Consider the following 13,669-nt stretch of genomic DNA (forward strand, 5'->3'; position numbering starts at 1 on the left):
AGGGTTAAAGTAGGCAATGAGAAGGCGTTGTATTGCCTCCTCATCACCTGCTTCAACTCCTTGAATCACACACTAGCATGCTGAAACTATGTGCATTGCACATGGTTGCAGGGTGTTTGCTGAGTGGGCCTCATTCACTTGAATGGGTCACGATAACCCACCAAAAGCAACAGGGGGTTTAACTCCTGCTGCAACATGTGTACTCATGGACATGGACACAGGGGGGCCCCATGATCTCATATTGCCCGGGGGCCCCATAGGTTATCAGTCCGCCCCTGGTGAGGAGTACAAAGAAAAGTGTGTCTTGTCTACAGTCAAGCGTGGTGGTGGGAGTGTCATGGTCTGGGGCTGCATGATTGCTGCCGGCACTGGGGAGCTACAGTTCATTGAGGGAACCATGAATGCCAACATGTGCTGAGACATACTGAAGCAGAACATGATCCCCTCCCTTCGTAGACTGGGCCACAGGGCAGTATTCCAGCATGATAGGGACCCCAACACACAACTCCAATATGACCACTGCCTTGCTAAAGAAGCTGAGGGTAAAAGTGATGGACTGGCCAAGCATGTCTCCAGACCTAAACCCTATTGAGAATCTGTAGGGCATCCTCAAATGGAAGGTGGAGCAGCGCAAGGTCCCTCACATCCACCAGCTCTGTAATGTCATCATGGAGGAGTGGAAGAGGACTCCAGTGGCAACCTGTGAAGCTCTGGTGAACTCCATGCCCAAGAGAGTTAAGGCAATGCTGGAAAATAAAGGTGGCCACACAAAATATTTTCACTTTGGGCCCAATTTGGTCATTTTCACTTACGGGTGTACTGACTTTTGTTGCCAGCTGTTTAGACATTAATGGCTGTGTGTTGAGTTATTTTGAGGGGACAGCACATTAAGGGCTCTTTCACACGGGCGTTCCGATCAGATCCACCTGTCAGTTTTTTAGGCGGATCTGATCGGATGCCCCATTCAGCCCTATGGAGCAGCGGATGTCAGCGGTGACATGTCCACTGACACCCGCTGCCATCCGCATCCGATCCTGTCCGTGAAATCGGGACGGATGGAAACCCTATTTTCCATCCGTCCTGGGGATCGGATCGAATAAGAGCGGACAGGCGGTCTGCTTTCATCCGATTCCCCATAGAGAGCAGCGGGGCTCTGACACCTCCCTTTCTGCACACAGTGCGGAGACGGAGCTGTCATCCGCCGGCTCAGCGGGGATCGGCGGATCGATCCCTGCTGAGCAGAGTACGGTCCGCAACGGAATGCGGACCGTGTGAAAGAGCCCTCACACTGTTATACAAGCTGTACACTCACTACTTTACATTGTAGCAAAGTGTCATATCTTCAGTGTTGTCACATGAAAAGGTATAATAAAATATTTACAAAAATGTGAGGGGTGTACTCCCTTTTGTGAGATAATGTAGGTTAGAGCTGCACAATTAATTTTTTAAAAATCGCGATCTCGATTCACCCCCCCACGATCTTAAATCTGCATGTCCACTAGCTGTTCTCTGCTGACTCACAGCTGTCAAAAAAAAAAAGAGCCTCTAGGCAAATGTTTATCAACATTGTTAAGGCTGCTAGATAACTATAAACACATTGCTTAAGGCCCCATTCACACTAGTGCGACTTGTCCCGCGATTTTGGACCGCAAAATCGCATGACAAGTCGTTTTCCATTATTTTCAATGAGCCCCATTCATATCAGTGCGTTTTGAAGTCGCACCGACTTCAAAGTAGTTCCTGCACTACTTTGCCACGATTTTAATGCATTTTGAGGCATATAGCCTTGCCCATGCTTTCAAAATCGCGGCAAAAATCGCACCGCGAAATCGCGGCAAAATTGCGTTGCAATAGTGTGAAAGGGGCCTTACAATGTATCTTTTCATTCTTTTAGCTCAAAGGAATTTCAGTCTGTAAGTGAGGGCAGTTTAACCTCTTAGCCCCCGTTCACATAGGAGCGACGCTACTTCGCACCGCGACCTCCGAGGTCGTGGTGCGAGCAGCGCGTCGCGACCTCGGAGCGGCAGCCACGGACTTCATAACATTGAAGTCTATGGCGGTCGCCTCTAGGTCGCCCCAAAGAAGCTCCGGACCCTTTTTCTAAGTCGGAGCGACTTGTGTCGCTCCTATTAGAACGGGTCCACAGCTTCTCTATGGCAGGCGACCTACGGCGACCTGTGAGGCGACCAGGTCGCCTCACAGGTCGCCTTAGTGTGAACGGGGGCTTAAAGAGCTGGCCATACACTAGCCGAAGTATCAGGCGCAGTGCTGTATCTTGGCCTAGGCCAACAAGGCCCAGGCCTAGGGCAGCACTTTGTAGGGGGGGCAGCAAAAAATTTGGACTTGCTTTTGCTGCCACTGATTATTTCACTTATTTGCATAATGACTCTGGAATTTCTATTTATTATACAAATAAGTGACATAATCCTAGGATTACAATCAGTAGCAGCAAACACCAAGAAGCCCAAATATCTTAAAAGAACTGACGGGGCTGCACTGACATGGCAGCACTGATATGCTGCACTGATGGGCACTGGTATGCTCTGATATGCTGCACTGATGGGCACTAATATGCTGCACTGATGGTCACTAATATGCTGCACTTATGGTCACTAATATGCTGCACGGATGGAAACTAATGAGTTGCCAATGGTGGGTACTAATAAACTGCACTGATGGACACTAATGAGGCTGCATTAATAAGGCAGCAATGATATGCTGCCCTGATGGGCACTGATGAGGCTGCACTGATGGGCACAAGGCGTCACTGATGAGCTTCACTGATGTGGCTGCACTGATATGGTGCCCTAATGGGCACTATGTTGCAATGATGGGCACTAATAAGCTGCACTAATGGACACTGATGAGGTGGCACTGATAAACTGTACTGATGGGCACTGATATGATGCACCGATAGGCTGTACTGGTGGCCACTGATGGGGCTGTACTGATATGCTGCACTGATGAGGCTGCACTGATAGGGCAGTAACGAGGCTGCACTAATGGGCACTGATAGACTGTGGTTGTGGTCTGTGGTTTACAGATGACAGGGCGGGTCATAAACAGGAAGGGGTGGGGCCTTTACAAGAAGGGATGGGTCATATTTCAATTAGGGGGTGAACAAGTTTAGTCAGGCCTAGGGCAGCACAAAACCTAAATACACCACTGATCAGGCGAACTCATTTTAGAAAAATGAAAAATCGGCCGTGAGAGCAGATGATCATGCCATTATGTAATGACCGAATTTCGAACGATAAATCGTTCAATGGACATAAATGAATCCGTTTTTCGTTCAGTTGTCACATATGCCTAGTGCAAACAGGTCGGCCGAGAAACACATTAAACTTTCAATTTATCGTTAATTTATGGTTCGTTCGGCGGATTGTCAAAACTGTTCCTTTGATTTTATTCCAGCTCTGAAAAGTTAAAAATTATTTTCTATTTGTGCTCATTAACTGGACAAAAAACGAACGATCGGACAAAATGACAGATTTTCAAACAATCTTTTGGCTAGTGTATGGCCAGCATAAGCCTTTTTCTGACACCTGTTGCTTACAAGATAAAATCAGTATTTTTTGCAAGAAAATTACTTTGAACCCCCAAACATCATATATATATATATCTATATCTATATCTATCTATATATATATATATATATATATATATATATATATATATATTAGCAGAGATTCTAGAGAATAAAATGGCGATCGTTGCAATCTTTTATGTCACACTGTATTTGCGCAGAAGTCTTTTAAACAAAAAAAAAAAAAAAAACGAAACTCTAAAGTTAGCCCAATTTTTTTGTATAATGTTAAAAAAGCTGATGTTACGCCAAGAATCGTGAGAGAATCGTGATCTTTACTGTAAGCAAAACAATTGTGATTCCCATTTTATCCAGAATCATGCAGCTCTACTGTAGGTGTAAAGCTTAGGCACTTTACCCACTTACAGCCCAGCCTATTGTAAAATTTCACATGAATGGATGTCATGGATGATTCATAAAAATTAATACCTATAATAGTGGAGGTATAAAGTGAAGAGCTGGCAACTTGTCCTTCTGAAAAAGTCACTTTATTACATCAAATGCAGTGTACAAAGTACAGTAATCTGATCATCACTGTAATAAGCAATCATAGCGAAAAAAAAAAAAAAAAATCCTGATAACTTCCCCAGAGCAATACAGTACTATGGTGACATTGTACTGCTCTAGTCACAGTATATTAAAAAAAATGTAAAATAGGGTTTTCTTTTGGTGGTATTTAATCACCGCTGGGTTTTTGATTTTTTGCTAAAAAATCAATACCAAGAATTTTGAAAAAAAAAAAAAAGTTTTCTTAGTTTCTGTCAGTAAATTTTGTAAATAAGTAATTTTTCTCCTTCACTGATGTGCGCTGATGAAACTGCATTGATGGGCGGCACTGATAGGCTGCACTGATGGGCACTGATGAGGCAGCACTTATGGGCACTGATGAGGCGGCACTGAAGGGCATTGATTAGGTGGCACTGATGAGGAAGCACTAATATGCTGCACTGATATGCGGCACTGATGAGCACTGATGGGCACGGATAGATGGCACTGATAGGCAGCACTGATAAGCGGCACAGATGGGCAGCACTGATGGGCACTGATGAGCAGCACTGCTGGGCACTGATTGGTGGCACTGCTGGGAACTGATTGGTGGCACTGCTGGGGCTACATTGATAATCAGGACACTGATGATCAGTGCCTTGATTACCTCTACACACTTTGCTGCGAGGAGATGCTGCTGATTGGCTCTCCTAGCCTCACACTGACATAGTGTTTAGCGGGGATAGCGGAAAAACGGCACTTCCATGTTTACATGTGAGTCGTCGGCTCTTTACCCAGATCTGGGTCATGCCGCATCCTAGGAATACGGCGCGACCGTGACGTCTCCCCAGATCAAAAGGGGATCACTTTAATATGCAGCGATCAGGAGGAAGTTAAATACCACCATAAGAAAGCTCTATCTGTCGTAAAAAAAAATGATAAAAACGCAATTTGGGTACAGTGTTGCATAATTGCCTCTCAAAGCGTGACAGTGCTGAAAGCTGAAAATTGGCCAGGGCAGGAAGGGGGTGAAAGTGTCTGGTATTGAGGTGGTTAATGTGAACACTAGGAACTTTAATGCTAGGATCCCTTTGCTATTTATTAGGACACATTCACACCTGCAAATGGCCTGACACCGATTTCATGTGAGAACCCCAGTGAGGATTCATGGCAATTAGCCGTGGGAGGCTGTTGACTACCACAGCTAAACTTGGCCGCTCAAAAGTAATTGTTTATGCCACCGATTCCTTGCAGGTGATCGTCCCTGGACACAGACAGTTTGCATCCAGGAATGATCACTTGCAGATGGTCATAGGCATGTGAGTGCCGCACTTAGCTGCGTGAGATCGCAGGCTTTCATTGCTTTCAATGGGACTAATTGCCTGGGGTTATCGCAAAAAAATGAATGTTGGGCTCTTTCCAGATGTGAATAAAGCCTTAAAGTGTTACTAAACCCACAACAGTAAAATCAGTCTGTATATGCAGTAAAGCATGCTGGTTATACTCACTGTGGAACCTAAGGGGTTAATCCTCTGCATTGTGTAAAAGGGCTGTTTGATCCTGTATGCAGATCCTCCCCTTCTTGCACTGTCTCCAAAACTTGTCTGTATAAGACAGCGTTACTGGAGTCAGGCTGCACATGCTCAGTTTGGTGTGTATTGCTAGAGAGTTTTTTCTCTTGGGAGAGTGCATGTGATCAGCACAGGGCCAACCAGCACCGTCCAGACAGAGGGTTAGGGGTCCTGCATCCTGATAGGTCAGCCAGTGCAGTATAAAAAACTCCTCCTACAAGCTCTAACCAGGAGTTGATAGAAGTCTGAAGACTGCTATATACTGCTGATGTGAAAAGGTATTTAGCAGTTTATATTTTCTAAAATAATTGCATTTTTATGTTCTGTGCACTGTGGGAGACCAGATATATTGAATGCAGGGTCCTGGGTTTAGTAACACTTTAACCACTTACTGCCCTCCCACCGTCAAATGACAGCGGAGCGGTGCAGCTCTCGTTCTGGGACGCCGTCATATGACGGCGCACCAGAAAGGCCTCTCTCACGCACCCCCGATCTTGGAAAAGAGCCAATGACATGGCTCTTTACCATGTGATCGGCTATGTCCAATCACAGCCGGTCACATGTAAATGAGGAAGTGCCATTTATCGTCTCTCCTCGCCTCACACTGTCAGAGTGTGTGGTGAGGAGAGCCGACCAGCGGCTCCTCCTCCTCAAAAGGGAGACTAGAAAGGTAATCAGGGCACTGATCATCAGTGCCCTGATTACAGAAAAGTGAGAAAACAGTGCCAATCAGTGCCCACCATCAGTGCCTACAGTGCCCTCAATCAGTGCCCATAGTGCTGCCAGTTAGTGCGCATCAGTGCCTGCTCATCTGTGATACCCATTAGTGCCCATCATTGCTGCCTGTCAGTGCCCATCAGTGCTGCCCGTCAGTGCCCATCTGTGCCACCTGTCAGTGCCCATCAGTGCCGCCCATCAGTGTCCATCAGTGCCACCTCTCAGTGCCCATCAGTGCTGCCTTTCAGTGCCCATCAGTGCTGCCTATCAGTGCAGCATATTATTACCTCCTCATCAGTGCCTCCTTATCAGTGCCCATAAGTGCCACCTAATCAGTGCCCATCAGTGCAGCCTATCAGTGCCCATCAGTGCCGCCTCATCAGCGCACATCAGTGATGGAGAAAAAATTACTTATTTTCAAAATTAAAAAATAAGAAAAAAGAAAATAAGAAAAACTTTTTTTTTTCTTTTTTTAAAGTTTTGTCTTTTTTCTATTTTTTTTTTGTAAGAAAGAAAAACACCCAGCGGTGATTAAATAGCACCAAAAGAAAGCTTGATTTGTGTGAAAAAGATGATAAAAATGTCATATGGGTACAGTGTAGCAGGACCGCTCAATTGCCATTCAAAGTGTGATAGCGCTGAAAGCTGAAAATTGGCCTGGGCAGGAAGGGGGTGAAAGTGCCCGGTATTGAAGTGGTTAAGAAGAATTTAACAGAAGGAGCTGGAACTCCTTGGTAAACAGGAACAGCATCATAATTAGGCAGGGAGATCTCATAGAGTAGCCAAACTACTGTATATAAGACACAAGGGACTAACAAGCTCCACTTATAACAATAATATCACTTTTCATTGGACTGTCCCAACTGTACTCTTAAAAGAAATACACAACACCAACAACAGAACAACAGCATATCAGCGTTCTTTCCCATAGCAAAGTTTATTAGCAAACAAATAAACAGGAAATTAAAGTACGTTCATACTGGCAATTAAGCATACACAGATTATCTGCTCCAGACATATTCAGCCGGTAAATGATTATAACAATATTCGTCAAGTGTGTCGCAGGTTACATAAATACTTTTCCGCAGAATGATTTATTTATAATCAGCGGGAACTGTTGTGTGGAATTAAAATGTCAGGAAAGAGATCGGAAACATGCCAGAATATGCACTTTGATGTCAGAACTAATTTTAGATGTAAAAGACAAGGACAATGGTGTAAGAATGCTTGTCTCCCACGGCGATGGGCACCTAGAATGAACCCTTCTGGGTTTATCTTATCATATGGCACAAGGAGGATGGTATATAGTAACCACGTTACCTAATCAGAAAACAGCTTTCAGCAGCTTAAAGTGAGTAGATCGATCAATGTCACTAGCCATTTGCTGGTAAAATCTGGTCGTTTGGGAAGCAGCTGTATAATATTAGCAACCAGATTCACTAAAAGGTGAAAAAGGTTTTGCCCTTCAAATTTTGGCATGTTTTTTTTTTTTGCATGCTAACATTATTTTAATTAAAGTGTGCAAAATGAAAAGAACATGTGCAATACATACCTACTACATTTAAAATCACTGAAAGTTCCATAAAAATACCCACTGATCTTGCCAGAAATCCAGTGAGCTCAACTTCTAATTACTTGTATTGAGAAATCCAAAGAAGCATTGTCAGCCTCTGGCTCAGAGGAGTTCTCCTCTGCTGGACTGCAGAACAACCCACTTAAAGGGGAGGTCTTCTCATACCTCCCAACAGCCCCAGATTCTATGGGACTGTCCCAGAATCACAATCCCAATGTCCTGCGGTTCTGAGCTATTTTCTGGAGGCAAGCACAGGAACACAGAGCCTGTGGGCAGAGTGATCCCCTGACTGATGGAGTTTGCATAGTCTAGTCCTGACATAGAGAAGAAGGCAAATGGAGAGAGTAGCAGTATGAAACCCAGACTATTACAAGGTAAGTGTCCACTGGCCACTAATGTACCCCTCCAGCCCCCACTAATCACCAATGTACCCCTCCAGCCCTCACTGGCCACCACTGTAAAGCCCAGCTCCCACTAATCACCAATGTACCCCTCAGCCCCCAATATTCACCAATGTACCCCTCCAGCCCTCACTGGCCACCAATGTAAAGCCCAGCCCCCTTGATCACCAATATACCCCTCAGCCCCCACTATTCATCAATGTACCCCTGCAGCCCCCACTGACCAACACTCTGCCGCTTCCAACCCCCTGACCACCTATGTACTCCACCAGTTCCAACTGACCACCAATGTACCCATTCAGCCCCCCAGTGACCACCAATGTACCCCTCCATCCCCTTCTAACACCAGGATTTCTTTTTTCCTTCATTGGCTCCCTCTGACCACCAACATAAGGGCATACTAGCACATTATGCCTTTATCGTGCAGTTTTTTTTTTTTAGCGGGTTTACAACCACTTTTACAGTTGCCGTGAAGTTGGCAACCATTTTACTGAATTTGGACTTTGAGGCAGGTTCAGACAAGGTATTAACTCTTTTTCTGTATTTTTTTTTATGACCCTCTAGGTTATTATGAGACTCGACTCATAACACAGTAAATAAGGGGTATTTTGTTTCTACAAGGACTGCAGACTGTGTATAGTAAATAATAACGGTAGGCTCAGATTTTATTTAACCATACCCCGCCAAGCAACAACTCATGTACACCAATTTATTTGTGATTTGTTTTCCCAAACCCCAATTTAAGCTATACAAGGTTGTGTTCACTACCTGTGGGTATGGGTGTTACCTTAATCCCTAAACAAGTTTTGTAAAGAAAGAAACCCTCTAATTGGTGGGACTTTATGGCAACCTAATTTTTCAAGTTAAGATATCATCCAATAGGAGGATATTATAAAATTTAGTATTTTTTATTGACAAAGAAACTACATAAGTAGTAGGTAATGTGGATAGACATAATCAATATACATGTGAACATCAACAAAATAATAATTTTACAAATGATGTAAAATAAATATTAATATAAATATTAATCAGTAGTCCTATATTTATTAATATTTATTTTACATCCTTTGTAAAATTATTATTTTGTTGATGTTCACATGTATATTGATTATGTCTATCCACATTACCTACTACTTATGTAGTTTCTTTGTCAATAAAAAATGCTAAATTTTATAATATCCTATTGGATGATATTTTAACTTGAAAAATTGGGTTGCCATAAAGTCCCACCAAATAGAGGGTTTCTTTCTTTACAAAACCCCAATTTAAGCAGCCACATTTTTTTTGCATCCTTTTTACTGGATAAAAAGTCCAAACAACCGTGTCGTCATTGCCGATATTCAGCCTGCAGATGGCACTCCAGGACAAAACAAAATAAGTGGAGGAAGCATGGGATTATTAATACTCTTTTTTCCCCCAGCTTTAAGTCATACAATGAACATACGTCAGTAATAAGCACTCTCCATAGGCACAAAGTACAGGAAAGGTGTACTAGGAAATTATGAAGGCTGTGATCGCTAGCCTCTTTCTGTACTGGCTATTTACCTAGATGAGTCTAAACCTCTGACCTTGTGCTTCATCAATGTGGGGCATTGTTGTGCCGTTTATTGGAATTAGAACCCCAATACACTGCAAAGTAGTAGGCAACGCACCACAGCAAACCCCAGTGCAGATGGTGTGCATTGCAGTGAGCTGCGTAAAAAATGGGAGCACATCTAATACTTTTACACATTAAGGCCCCTTTCACACTTGTGCGATTTGTCCCACGATTTTGGACCGCAAAATCGAATAACAAGTCGTTTTCCATTATTTTCAATGAGCCCCATTCATATCTGTGCGTTTTGAAGTCACACCGACTTCAAAGTAGTTCCTGCACTACTTTGGGCTGATTTTAATGCGTTTTGAGGTACCGTATTTATTAGAGTATAACACGCAAAAATTTCTACCAAAAAAAGAAATCAAAGTTTGGGTGCGCGTTATAAACGAGGGCTGGGGTGGGGTGGCAGTGGCGGCCAGTCCATTGAGGGCGCAGGCGAATTGTAAATTCGCACTGCGCCTTTTCCGGGCTGCAGCCGCTCACTGTACGTGAGGGCGAAGAAAAAAAAAAAACGTCCCCTCGTCGCGTACAGTGGGCGGCCCGAACTGGGGGTGAGAATACTTATTATCCGCTGCATGGTCGCCACTTCATTTCCTCGCCTCGCTCACACGTTACGGTAAGCATTGCTTTTGTACAATTCAGTGTTTTGCGTACCAGTTTACATTGTCAATAAATGATTTTTATCATGGCTGCACGTGTTCAACAACGTTTTTTTGTCAGTTACAATGCTTGGTGTGAAACAAAATTTTATACCGATTTTTAATCGGAAATTAGGGGTGCGCGTTATACACGTGTGCGCGTTATACTCGAATAAATACGGTATATAACCATAGGCATTGCTTTCAAAATTGCGTCAAAATCGCGTCGCAAAATCGCGGTAAAATCACGTCGCATAAGTGTGAAAGGGGCCTAAAAAAAATTGTTATATACTGTATAATACAACCACTTACCGTATTTCCCGGCGTATAAGACGACTGGGCGTATAAGACGACCCCCCTAATTTTCATCTACCGGTAATACTTATACTTAGGTTACCTTGGAGATATTATACTCGGCGTATAAGACGACCCCCCATTTTTGGGCGATTTTTTGAGGTTCAAAAAGTAGTCTTATACGCCAGAAAATACAGTAATTAACAATGTAACCATCGCTCCACATTTTTCCCGACGAATAAACCTCTGTGTGTGTGTATGCCCACCTTAAACTGCCACCCCAATCCCGCACAGCCAATGAACATGGTTTGTCAAAAAGACATAAAAATGATAAATATATAATCAATGAGAACAATATACTTAGGCTGGCCATACACTATACAATTTTCTTGTTCAACTTTCCTTTTGATTTACCAAAACCATATAATATAAGGTCAAACCTAAACACTTTCAATTTGTATGCAATCAGGCAGGCTCTTGCATTTCATAGTGGAAGATAAATCTAAAGGAAATTGAATAAGAAAATTGTATAGTGTATGGCCAGCCTAAGAATATACATGTATAACACAGCAATTTGTGTGCGGAAATAAGCAAGAAATAAAATATATATATAGAAGTGTGCACAAAAAACAGGAAAAAACCCAATTACACGAAATGCCTTTGGAAGAACATGAACGAACAAATCCTGCAGGGTGAGACCTGAAAAAAAGTCAGGAATCCCACTGCGACTACACATGCAAAATAGAATATAAAACTGGAAAAAGGGGCTAAGCTGCTTATATGACTCATATAACCCATATCCAACAACGGCATGGGCATATGTCACTCATAAAAATTAGTAACATCCCATTCAAAGTTAAGGCCAGAGGGCTTTCTAGTATTAGGAGTGAAAATCCCAAAAAAATATTTTACATATCATCCTAAATGTATCACCACCCATCATGGGGAGTGCCACCCTTTTGATCCCCTGTATACATAAACTATTAACATCCTTTTATTATGGCATTCATTCCAGTGTTTTGCAACATTGGTGGAATGGTTCTTATGTATGTCATATAGGTGATCATAAAGGCTCTGTGGGTTGTGCTACCCACATATTGTATAGAGCATGATTCACATGTAATAACATATACTAAATACTTAGTGTTACAGTTGATAAATGTCGGGATTTTATATTCTTTATTGGTTGCAGTGGAAAAAAAAACACCTCTCCTCTCTTAATGTGGGGCAACATGGACATGTACCCACACAACATCGAAAGGACCCCTTAAATTGCAACCAAAGGGAAGGATGCTGTTTGCTAGTGTATAAATTAGGAGACAGGGTTCTTCCTTAAGTGGGAGCCCTACGTGAAACTGTCTTGACACCTTTAGACAGAATTTGGGCATACACCGGATCATTACATAAGATGGGTAGTGTAGATATTTTCTAATGGTATTCTCAATCTTACCAAATTCAACCCTGTAAGGGGTAGAAAACACAGGGACACTTTTGGATTCAGAGACTCTTACTCGAAACTCAACATGTGGTCTAATTTTTGCTGCACAGTGACTTGCAGTGATGCAAACGCTTTATGTTTTTTTAAATGTAGACCATCTGTCCATCTTATCCATTGTAGGCTTCTTTGCTAGGCTTTCGGGGAGCCGCAAAAAACATGCACAAAATACCTTTTACTCAGTGCTGTATCCTGGCCTAGGCCAACAAGGCCCTTCGCAGGGGGGCAGCAATAAAAAAAAGCTGCTCCCCGCATGAAAAAAAAAAAACAGCCTCCTCCTGGCTCCTGCACGAAAAAAGGGCCCCTATCGGCTTACGCTACACTTTTATTATTTATTTCAGGTACTTATATAGCGCTGTCAATTTACGCAGCGCTTCACATATACATTGTACATTCACATCAGTCCCTGCCCTCAAGGAGCTTACAATCTAAGGTCCCTAACTCACATACATACACGGTAGGGCCAATTTTTTTTATACAGGATCCAATTAACCTACCAGCATGTCTTTGGAGTGTGGGAGGAAACCGGAGTACCCAGAGGAAACCCACGCAGGCACGGGGAGAGCATGCAAACTCCAGGCAGGTAGTGTTGTGGTTGGGATTTGAACAAGCGACCCTCTTGCTGCTAGGTGAAGGTGCTAACCACTACACCACTGTGCCACCTCGCCAGTTTTATGAGGTGAACTGGGCCAGAGGGCAGGGTCCAGGAGGCAAATCAGTCTGGCACCCCATACGAAAATACTGGCGGGTGAGGACATGTGGACAGACCACAGGCCGCCGACCACACTTAATACAACTAGCCCAACAACCGCCAATGCTAATAAGAGTGGCACTGCAGCCTGATGCTCCACCTACCCTCCTCCGCCCCCAGGTATGGCAGGCATCATGTCAATAATATAATTTCATTTTTTTAATTTAAACATCCTTGTCCTTGAGCGAGTATATTGAATTGCATCATATACAATTAAGACTTTTAATTGTAAATGATGGCAATAATATTTTGGACCTGCTCACCTCATATGTACTATCGCAACATGTCACTGGATAAGTAAGATTGCTTCAATCTTATGAGATATATGCTGCGTTAAATGTGCACTAACGCACAGAAATATGCTGCGTTAAATGGCACATAACGTACTGAAATATACTGCGTTAAACAGCATGTAACGCACAGAAATATACTCCGTTAAACAGCATGTAACGCAAAGAAATATACTGCGTTAAACGGCATGTAACGCACAGAAATATACTGCGTTAAACTGCACATAACGCACTGAAATATACTGTGTTAAACATCATGTAACGCAC

Source organism: Pelophylax lessonae (genome assembly GCF_965119305.1).
Source record: "Pelophylax lessonae genome assembly, chromosome: 7".
Taxonomy (NCBI): Eukaryota; Metazoa; Chordata; class Amphibia; order Anura; family Ranidae; genus Pelophylax; species Pelophylax lessonae.